This window comes from Engystomops pustulosus, chromosome 7, assembly GCF_040894005.1.
Source record: "Engystomops pustulosus chromosome 7, aEngPut4.maternal, whole genome shotgun sequence".
NCBI classification, from domain to species: domain Eukaryota; kingdom Metazoa; phylum Chordata; class Amphibia; order Anura; family Leptodactylidae; genus Engystomops; species Engystomops pustulosus.
In genome coordinates this window covers 80885462-80896740 of record NC_092417.1, presented here as the reverse complement: position 1 = coordinate 80896740, position 11279 = coordinate 80885462, and positions in this window count along the sequence as shown.

The following is an 11279-nucleotide window of genomic DNA, read 5'->3' as shown; positions in this document are numbered from 1 at the left end:
AACCTACCACTGCTTGCATGATGAAATCATGCAAGCAGACCACCCGGTAGGCTACTTAATGCTGATGCCGGCACATAGTTTAGTTAGGCTCGGCGAACTTTAGTTGAGCTAAAAAAACTATTTTCTTACATATGTAAATGAGCCCTCCGGTGCTACCCTACGTCACCTTCGGGCTGGTGATGGCTTCCGATGTTTAATTATTCCAGCCAACTTCAAATTACCCTCCTCCTTCAGGTGCCGAGAGCCGTGACATCACCAAGCTCTCAGCACTTATCGCGCATGCGCAAACACTAAGTCTCGGACAGCCGGCCGGCAATAGGTGAAAGTTCGCCGAGCCTAACTAAACTATGTGCCGGCATCAGCATTAAGTAGCCTACCGGGTGGTCTGCTTGCATGATTTCATCATGCAAGCAGTGGTAGGTTTCCTTTAACGCCTGATCCACATATCCATTCCATTATCTTATCCCAATACTACAACATACGCATTACTATGATTCTTAATCATATAACCACTCCCAGCATCCTAACCTTTGATATTACTTATAACTTTATTTAGAACAAATATAGACATACTCATCCTCCGTACCTGTATCTAATACATTTGGGGAGATTTATCATATGTCGATGCTCGTGTGCAATGCCTGCCACCTAATTGTGCTATACTGTAGCAAGTGTGCAGAAACGGGACAGGAAATCCCCACACCAGCCCACTTCAACGCTGGTGGAGCCCCATTTCACATTCAGGGGGCATAAAGCGGAAAATATTTGCAATTACTGGTGATTCTCCAAAGGCTTAGATGACAATATCACCAAGTTCTCTTATAGCAGTTCACACTCTATAACACACTACCTTCATATAAGACTGCAATATCATAGTATCATAGTAAATTTTGACAGCTTGTCAGATAATGACACATAAAAGCGGTGTGAATTTAGCCTAAGACACACAGAATAAGAGATAATATCCTAAATGATAGGCTTAGATATAGTGGCTCAAACAGTATCATATAATAGGAAAACGTATACTCTACCGCAGCCAGTTACACATCAGTATGAATGATATTTTGTATTTAATCAAAAACCCAATCTCTCTGGACTTTATACCAGTTCTGGTACTGAAATCTTTCTTTCTCCTTTCTCTTCCCCTCTGTTTCAACCCAGATAAGATCCTGCTCATCCTTCCAGTGTAAATGATATAAAAGATAAACTTTCAGCCAGAAGACGAAACCAACCTGCATACCCTTATCTTCCATCTCAAAGAGCGTTACCTTAGACCTGCTGGGTGATCATCTCCCACTATCTGGTAAGGGAGCGCTTCATCTAAATAGGGAGGAGAGAGGGCACAGATTGCATCCTTTCATGGAGAACCCTACAGAGAAGCCCTAAGTAAGCAAAGTGACAACTTGGAGGTGATTAACTGCTACATAAAGCACACATCTAAACTGTTTACGTCTAAGGTAAGCGCACAATACTGCAGTGATTAGACCAGTCCATCTAACTCTACATAGCTTTTACATTTACGTTATTCTGAATGTTCTTCAGGGTGTGTGGAAAGCTGGGTGGCAAACCCTATACACTTTGTATTGGCAGCCATTAGAGTTTGGTGGTTGTCACTATATTATGCCTGCATGGGAGCCCAAACTAATGACATTTTAAAGCTGTAATTTTTGTGTAAGTTTGTGAGGGGGTTTCATACAAGTTCAAGTAGCATATGTATCATAATTTTTCGGCTGCCACTTTTTCAAGTTTCCTGAAGTTGGCCTACTTAATCATTGCAATGTATCTTAAGTTTTCATTAGTTCCCCGTTTAGTCTCACTTTTGGGACTTTGTGGTGTGCGACTTTTAGTCCCACATAGTAGTTTACCAAAATGAAGTCTGGGTCTAGCAGGTTCTGTTTTGTGACTTTTTAGGCATAAAAATGGGACTATTCCAAGCCCAAAAGTCGCACAAGTTGCACAAACATCTGGGCTACAAAGATAAAATTGGCACACTGCATTAAATCCTTGAGGCAGCTAACTTCGGTACACTGCTTGATTTTGCACCTAAAAAGTCAGAAATGTCGCACAAGAAAAAGAAAGCAATAGGAGTGATACATGTCCCCCAAAAGAGTACTTGTTTTACAGCTGATATTGACCTCAATACCCCTTTAGAAAATAGCCTTTGTTCAAACAATATATCCTATAAGTTATTGTCATATAGACTCCTCCTAATCAGCATATCTAAAGTGTCCTCTGGTATCCTCAATTCTTTACATATCAGCTCTATGAGTCCATGTGGAGATATTACTGTTTAGACTGATCCTGGAATAAACGGGTACATCTTATTGAAAATATTACAATATTTACAATTATTAAGCAAGAAGATGTCTGATAGTTATAACAATGCTGTGTGGCCCTAGCCTCAGAGACAACTCTGCAAGGGCAAAGTATGAGATGAAATGATACCTAAACCACAGCAACTGCAAGTGCAACTATTACTAGTGGATTACGAGTTATTACATCAATTACTATAAGCTTCTGTGTCTATACCATATAGTGGATTCATTTTAGGGTGCATGTCTCTTTAATCTAGGGCGTGCACCAAGGATGAAACATGCTTCCGCTAATACATACTAATGATGTCAACTTTAGGAAAAATGGAATTCATCTACAGACATAGTCACTATTTATCTGAGAGCAATGAAAGAAAACTGGACAGGGCAGCGAATGACACCCAAATCCTGAAAGTTGATATGGACATCATCCAGGGAGGCTTGTATGATGGGTCTATGAGACTCCCAGAATGCTCCGTCCACTTCAAGATGACAGTAATGAGAGTAATCTTGTTTATGTCAGATCTGAATAAAACAACTTAAATAAGTCTCTATTTCTGGCAGAAGAAAATTGAATGGAGATTATCATCAGTTATTATACAACAGAGCCCAGGAAATACTGAGGTTTCACCATGCATGTATCAGAGCATGACCATATTGTGATTTATGTAACATGTAGGCAGGGCCGTATTAACCGCTAGTGTTCTGATTGGACCTGACCGCTGTCCCTCCTCTAAGCACATGGGGGCAGGATGTCGGTGGACTGGCGCCTTCGAATGTTGGTGGAGCAGGTCCTGTACACATCCTGACATAATACGGAGTGTATTGGGCAATGCTTTTAATGTCTCAATAATTGCTAAATAAAGCATTTGCTTATCGGACCAAGAGCTGGATCAAAAGAAATTTGTTCCTGTGTACATCCTGCCCTGCTACTTAGGTGGTGGGATCCAGCCAAACTTCTACTCCCACCTCCTACTTGCTGCAGCATAGCCCAAAAGCTCTCATCCCCTGTGTTCAGCTGCAATCCGCCTATCACACAGACCACAAGCACTTGGTCTGTGTGATATTAGAAGCAGCACCAGCGGCGTGTGATGGTGCGTCCACCTGCGCCGGGTGAATGGCTGGAACTGACCCATAGCAGGAAGATGTCTGATGTAATCACAAGTCGCTTGCGTTGGAGCTCTTAGGAAGGAGGAACAAAAAGTGGAGCAAGGCGAGTATGGTTTTTATTTCCTATTCGCTACTGGGGCAGCACTGTAACTACTAAGGACAGCACTGTGGCTACTAAGGGCAGCACAGTGACTGAGGGCAGCACTGGCTAATGGGGGCAGCAGTGTTCCAATGAGTGGTAGACATGGCTATTGGGGGGCAGCCCTGTGACTAATGTCTACTGTGGGGCTATGGATAACTCTGACTATTGACACTGTAGTGGCAGAACACTATTAAATTTGTCATAAGATGGTGGAAAAGACTAATTTTTTTGTGTTTCTAAATAATCTAAATCAGAGATGTTTTTGGCTGGAAGAAGCTGACATATGCTCCAGTTAGAAAAAGAAGATGAAAGAGAAATCCTTTCATGAGATTCCGAACTCAATACACAACACTGAGCTTGGTTTGGTTCCGCTTTCATGTAGTTATATATACACACATACATGGCCTTCATGATTAAGGCAGTTGCCCAAGCTTGTATATTTATTTTTACCAGTGGAGTGGGTAGGCTGTAAAAACAAGAAGGAAGTTGTACTTACCCCCCTCTACCACTGTGCTCCCCCATAACCCTTTGTCTCTGTATGTATACAGAGATCAGGGGCATTGCTAGGGTCATAAAAGATCTGGAGCACGGGCCCCAGTACAAATGTGCTGTATTCTAAGTAGTGTCTACTAACCTTTGCCCACATGTGCTTTCTCAAACCAAAAACAACTATACTAATAAAGAAGCTACAAAATCCCTTAGTATTACATCCAAAGACTGCAGATGACAAGTCCTCTAATTGTAGTTGTTCTCATTCTTAACGTTCTTCATTCGTCCCACTAAGGGGCACATTTACTAAGGGCCGTGCGCCAATTTTCTGTGGGACATTGCATGTTCTTTCTAGGGCAAACTTCTTGCACAGGTATTTAAGAAGTGTCTGCTCCACATATGTTCTGCACTGAAGGGGGCGTTCCAGTTCTCAGTTGGCCCGTGCAAAGTCTGACAGAAATGTGTTGCATGCCACATGTTAAAGGAGCACCAAAAAAAAAAGTGGTGCACCTGTCAGACCAGAGGGCGCGGCCGATTCATGAAGAACCGGTGGCAGAAATTATGAATCTGGCGCCCTCTGCACACTGAACTGGCAAACAGGATCAGTCTTCTGCCTAGGGTCTCCAACTGTCTCTGACAGCCGAGCACCTGTTATTGCAGCAAAGTCAAAAGATATCGCTGTAGACTTGGGACCTGCATCTGCTGATGTCTTTAGTCAGTGGGGTTCAGGTTAAGAACAAATCTACAAAACCTATCTTGTACATAACCCAGGAACTGCCTGTATAATTAAAATTTAACTAATACTCACTGCTCTTTTCCTTCCGGATGCTTCTTCAGCAACATCTTTTGACTATGTGCAATATGATGTGCGGAGACATCAATATATCAGGCTGCTGTATTATGTTGTTTGGTGCACACCTCCTGCTAACACTTCCTGAAACCTGCCCATTGGTCAATCTCACGCATCCTGACCCCTGCACAATCCTCCTGTTCACACATTCTGACCCCAGCTCTCTCTTATCCTGACATCTGCTCACACCTCCTGATCCCTACACACACCTCCTGAGTGCACATTATTCCTGTTCACACCACCTGACCCCTCTGTTTTCACCTGGACAGATCTGACTCATCTGCAGGATTTCTCCTCTTTCCTTCTTAGCTCCGCCCACTACTTCCGATCCCAGCATCTTTACCTTCCCTCATTCCTCCAGGGCTATAGTTCCCACTTGTCAGCTGCTCACCACTTACCCAGACTCTGATGTGGGGACGGGGCCAGCTAAAACCACTGCTCTATCCTCACCACCATCAACCACAGTACCTGGAGGTAGAACAGTACTTCATCTGCAGTTTTCGCAGATAAAGTTAAAGTGGAAAGCTCACAGTGGGCCTGTAGTGGTGTACGTTTGTGTGCTCCACTACAGAACTCAACTTTGCCAGTGTCCTGAGGACACAGATGGAGTTGATTTCGGGAAATCGCGCCATGGACATTAGGGGCATATGCTCCAGATATTTTCGTTTGTGCCCTGAATGTCCCTGGGCGCGTCTGTGTCCTCAGATCTTTTGACCTAGTGACGCCCCTGACAGACATGCAGCAGTGAAGTCACGACCGCACCGCTCTCCATTTGGAGCATTTGCCTATGGTCGGTGTAACTGCTACACAGACTCCAGCCAGGAGCTGCAGTAACTGCCGCACTGTATACATACAGAAAGCAGGGTTGATGCGAGGCACAGCAATGAACCGAAGCGCTAGTTTAGGATTAGTGGGCACATTTAGGTGTCCAGTGGTTACGTTCACCTGCTGTGTTTGATTTACAATTAGGCATGCAATTCATGCACAGTGGGGATTAGTTTTGCCACATGCAAAACATGTGGTGCACTATCACACTCCTCCCCACTATGCTTGAATTGTGTTCCTAAACGTAATTCAAGAGCAGAGTGTGAACACAAAACATTTTTATTAAAGGGAACCTGGCACCAGGGACCTCATTTTCACTAAAGACAGGTTGCAGAAGCTTATTACACCTGCAGTGCAAATCTGCCTTTCTGCCTTTTCTAAGCATTTGCATTACAGTAAAATTGTGTGCTATAACTTACTCTTGCATCCTGACAAAATCCTGGAGTAGTCACATGGGCTGGACTTTGGTTTGGATACATTTCAAAAAACAACATGTGTCACTCACTCCTCAGCTCTCAGCCCCCAACCTTTGTGCTCCTGTATATCTCCACCTACTGCTCCTTTTCAGAGGTCACAGCCTGGTCAACCTGGCATTTCTGGGGGAGGGACAAGCAGTGACATGTTTTTTGAAATGCACCCAAACCAAAGCCCAACCCCTGTGACTACATTTTTGCACTGCAGGAGTCATGGGCTTTTACAATCCGTCTTTAGTGAAACTGAGGTCCCTGGTGACAGGTTCCCTTTAAGTGTTTGCAATTCAAATGCAATAGGCAAAACGCATCACCAAACGCAAATGCGTTTAAGTAGCAACATGTGTTTTTTCTTTTAACGTTATAGCAATGTCAAACACCACACATGCTGCTACTAAGAAAATGTTTTTACATGTGATGAGGTATTTTGCTTGCTGCATTTCAAAACACAATGCAAACGCATCATGTGAATACAGCCTTAGGGTGTATTTCAGCCTTTCAGTCTGTTTTTGGCCATTTACCTTGTGTTTGGCTGCTTACAACCTGTTTATCTATTAAGATAAATGGGAAAAACGCCATGTGTGGCATCACCCTAAAGAAGTTTTTGAATCTAATTCCTCTTGGGTCCAGCGCTGCTTTTTACTAGTATTGTGCTGGGGGTTATTGGCAGAGATGGCACCAATAAGCCCTGATGGTGTATAGGGTAACACCAACACTAAATATGACCCTGCCTATTGATTTAATGTATACATGTATGAAAACATGAGAAAACTTCAATTCATGTATGTATTGTATATATTACAATTTATACATGTATGAAAGGGTATCTAAATGTTACATGAGTCACTCTGTCATACATCTATATGTTATTTGAAAAGCAGTTTAATCATATTCTCATGTATATATTGTGAGAAGAACGAAGATTGAAATATTATATTTCTGAAAAATTCAGCAAGCCAATGGGTTTCAGACACATATAAAGGTTTGCAGATGTGCAGGGCCCAGCCAAGAGATTTTGGTGTCCTAGGTAGATAAGAAAAATTTACCCCCAACAAGCTGAAAAATCAATTCCTTCATTGGGAAAGAATTGTTCAAAGAGATTCTGGCAGCAGAGTCATTGTGCTCTGATTATAGTAAGATGGATGGAATACAGATAAGTTGCTCATTACAACATTGTATAGCTCTGAGACATCGCTGGAAAAATAGATTTGTAACAACAACAGTAGGGCACATGAAGAAGAGCCTGCAGAGCGGCATCCCTTCAACTTCTCCCTACCCAGTCCAGCTTGATTGATAGGTAGTGGCTGTATGAAGAGCGCTCGCGGGCTAAGCACTCTCCATTCAGGGCTGGTGTCAGCTGTAGTACACAGCTTACATCTGCCTTCAACTGCTGTGATCAGTGCTTCAGGTGGGTGCCACCATTTGGATTGCCAATCAAACGTCATTTAGGTTTCAGATTGAAATCAATGAAAACATACAAAAGTATGAAAAAAAATTATTGTTGTCAGCAAAACAAAAAAAAAATAAATTTTGTAATTTTCTAAAATATATGAAAACATAGTTAAAAAAAATTTTTCAAATCAAATTTTAAATACTAACACTATACAATTTGTTCAGGGCATCACTCGTGTGGTATTTAAGGAATTGTCTGGGATCAGTTTTTTTTTAATTTGCCCCGAGTAAAAATAACAAAGTATAAAAAAAGAAGATATACTTACCTAATTCCTTTCTCTGATCCAGTGTCAATGCCACCCTAGCTTGGTATAAAAGCTAGTATAATATATTACTGTATTTAGTTCAATGCAGGGTGGGGTAGTTTGCAGACATACATCCCATATTTTAGTAGGCGTACACAGAGAATCACCTGCAAGTTTCATCTTGAAGTTTCTTTATCAGTTAAAGCATTGAATAAAAGTTATGTTTTAACATCCTTGGGAGAATAGCAATATAATGATATAGGGACAGATGATAAATAAAGCCCTTCCTCCCACCGGTTACATCATGAAGCTTGGACCCACTCCTCCTCCCAACATGGCTCCTCCCAAGGTGGCAGACGCTAGAATAATCCCAATTTCTTGCAGTGCGCAAGAAATTGCGCTTATTTCAGTGCTGCTGCGCCATCTCCCCCATAGTTTATACATGTGTCAGGACATCATTAGTCGGTTAATAATGTAACTAGATCTAGCATATTCATGTATGTCACTACCCTGTTCTTAACATAAGACACATGCTAGCTATATATTATATCTATTGGAGCGGTCACACGTCACGTTTAACACATGCGTTTAAAAACACATTGCAAAAGGTGAAGAGAGATTTGCCACATGCTTTTGTCAACACAATGTTAACATATGCGTTAACATTTGCATTTTGTAAACACAAGTGTTAACAGCTGTTTAATTAGGCAAATTTCTCTTCAGCTTTTGCAATGCATTTTAAAGGCATACATTAAACACAACGTGTGACCGCACCCTCAGTATTAGGGCTTTATGTATGGATTTGCCTGATGGGTAGTCCCCCCCCTGATCCGATCTTCCGATTAAAGCAAAGCTCATTGTGCCGGTCTCAAGAATGAAATATATTATTTACATACTTCTGTCATTACGGATTTGCTTTTTGCCATTTCAGGAGTCAGGATTCAGATTATTTAACCCATCGCTGTCTCCACAGTGACGGGAGTCTGAAAAAGCTCAAAATAAATCAACAAAATAAAAGTGTCAACCACATGATGCTGCATAAGTTCTGATAAAATACACTGCACAATTGTATTAATACAGCATGATGGAAACCTATAGGAGCCATCAACAAAAAGCAGCATTGTAACATGATTTAGACAACCGTAGATCTTAAAATCTGAAGACAAATATAATGGATTATGCATAGTATATTCTCAGTACAATGCTCTCTACACAGACATGAAATGTAACAGCTCGCTAAAATCCATAATTTTTCTGGACACATATGTAGAAGAATGAAAGTAAAAGGTTCAAAAGTAAAAGGTCGGGGGCATAAGTCTATATGACTTAAACAGGTGGGGAGAAGGAGTTTGGGTGGTCTTGTGATGAAATCACTGTCACCCTCCTTCATAATAAACCAATATCAGTCACTGTATTACTCTTTACTTTTTTTTTTTATTATTTCTTTGCCACTGGCTATGACTCTTCAGTATTCTAGAGCAAAGAGAAATAAAACTGAACCAAAGTCAACAACTATCTCACATTATCCATAGAGGGCAGTACTATAATAGTACTTATGTAGACATATTCTGATACATGGGGCAATAAGATACTATTTCTATGCTTGTAGATAGAAGTTACGGGAAACAGAAAACTGGCGTAGAAGCCCTGAAATAACTGAAATGCCTTGCAGTCCACAACAAGGGGTCACGACGGAATGGGGCATTCCTTCCCTATAATAAATAATAATAATTCTTTATCTATATAGCGCACACAGATTACGCAGTGCTGCACAAAGCATGTCAAGTTGGTCCCTGTCCCCATGGGGCTCACAATCTAAACAACCTAACACTACTTAGACAATGTAAATGTTCACCTTTAACGTTCGCATGGTTTTTGCACAAAATTAGTTTTGGCCACTGCTGCAGGCCTAATCAGGAGGTGTATGATAAATTTCCCCCATGTTATTATGTACAGGGTGTGACAAAAAGGTTGGGAAGTTGGAAAATCTTTCTAAATACACATTGGATCAAAAACTAAAAAATATATTTCAAAATTATATCCAATGATACCAAACTTTGCCTCTTGCCCTCACCACCTCTTAAAGGTGGTTTCCCACAAACTAAAGTTAGGCCCGATCCAAGGGATTGGGTCAAAGTTGCTGATGAGTGGGGGTTTCAGTGCTGAAACCCCCACAGATCGCGAAAACAAGGGGTCCGTCAGACCCCTTGCCGCACCGCCAGATTAATGGAGCAGACGGCCGCGCATGACCGTTCTGCTCCATTAATCTCTATGGTGCGGGCGGAAAATGCTGTGCACTGTGACCCCCACTGATCAGCAAGTTAACTTTAGTTGGTAAGAAAACACCTTTAATGGAAACCCCATTTATTTTTAACAGATTTGGATTCACCAGGAAAAATGACATTGATTCAAAATGGAAATTTCTCGAGAAATACACATGGGATTGAAAAAAAACAACAAAAATGTGATAAATAAATTGATACAATAATACTCCACCTGATCGGGGAGCGACACATGCAGGATATCGGGCGTGCGATCTACGTGAATCGCGCCAGAGTTCATTCTCGTTGGACACTCCAGATAGGGGAACATTGCAAGGGCGTGTAAGTAAATGTGCCCCAGTATGTCAGTTCTGTTCCACTTGTAAGTGTTCAGGCCTGACATTCCAGTCAGCACAGTCAGCAGTTGGATGCATCACACTCACAATTGTATAAGTGGCCTTGGAGTAGTTCTATTCTTCTTCACATTGGGCAGTATTATAGTCATTATATACTATATATGTATATAGGGGGGCAGTATTATACAAGTTCTTTTCATTATATATATGGCTGTATTAAAGTTGTTATATACTAGTATAAATGAGGCAGTATTATGTAAGTTATGTTCTTATACATGAGTCTTGTGTGGTTTGGTTTTTTATTTAACTTAAAGGGGTTTGCCCATTTTGCCCATCAAATTTTAATTCCCTTGTGATGTTTATACTATAAAGATGGCTTTTAACACCTTAATTTACAATTTTTCAGTTTGATTGCTGTTTCAGCTGCTATAACTTGATGATGGCCAGTGTAAAATACCAGTGTGATCGGGGACTCTCTAAGCAGATACTTCATGATTCCTCTGTGCTATGAGATGCTGTGTACTGACAGTGTACTTAGATCGTTAGGGTCCAGGTTTATCTACACTTTCATTTAGCTTCTGAACAAAGTCTACTAATATGACACATAGAAAGAAAGAGATCAGACATGAGAGATGATGAGATCCATAAGATGGATATAAAACACAATGACATTCTCAGCCCTGCTAACCCACCTATAACACACAGTCATCTCTGCAATATGCCTTCCACACGGATAAAGACCTTATCTTGCCTTTTGCTGGTCGAGC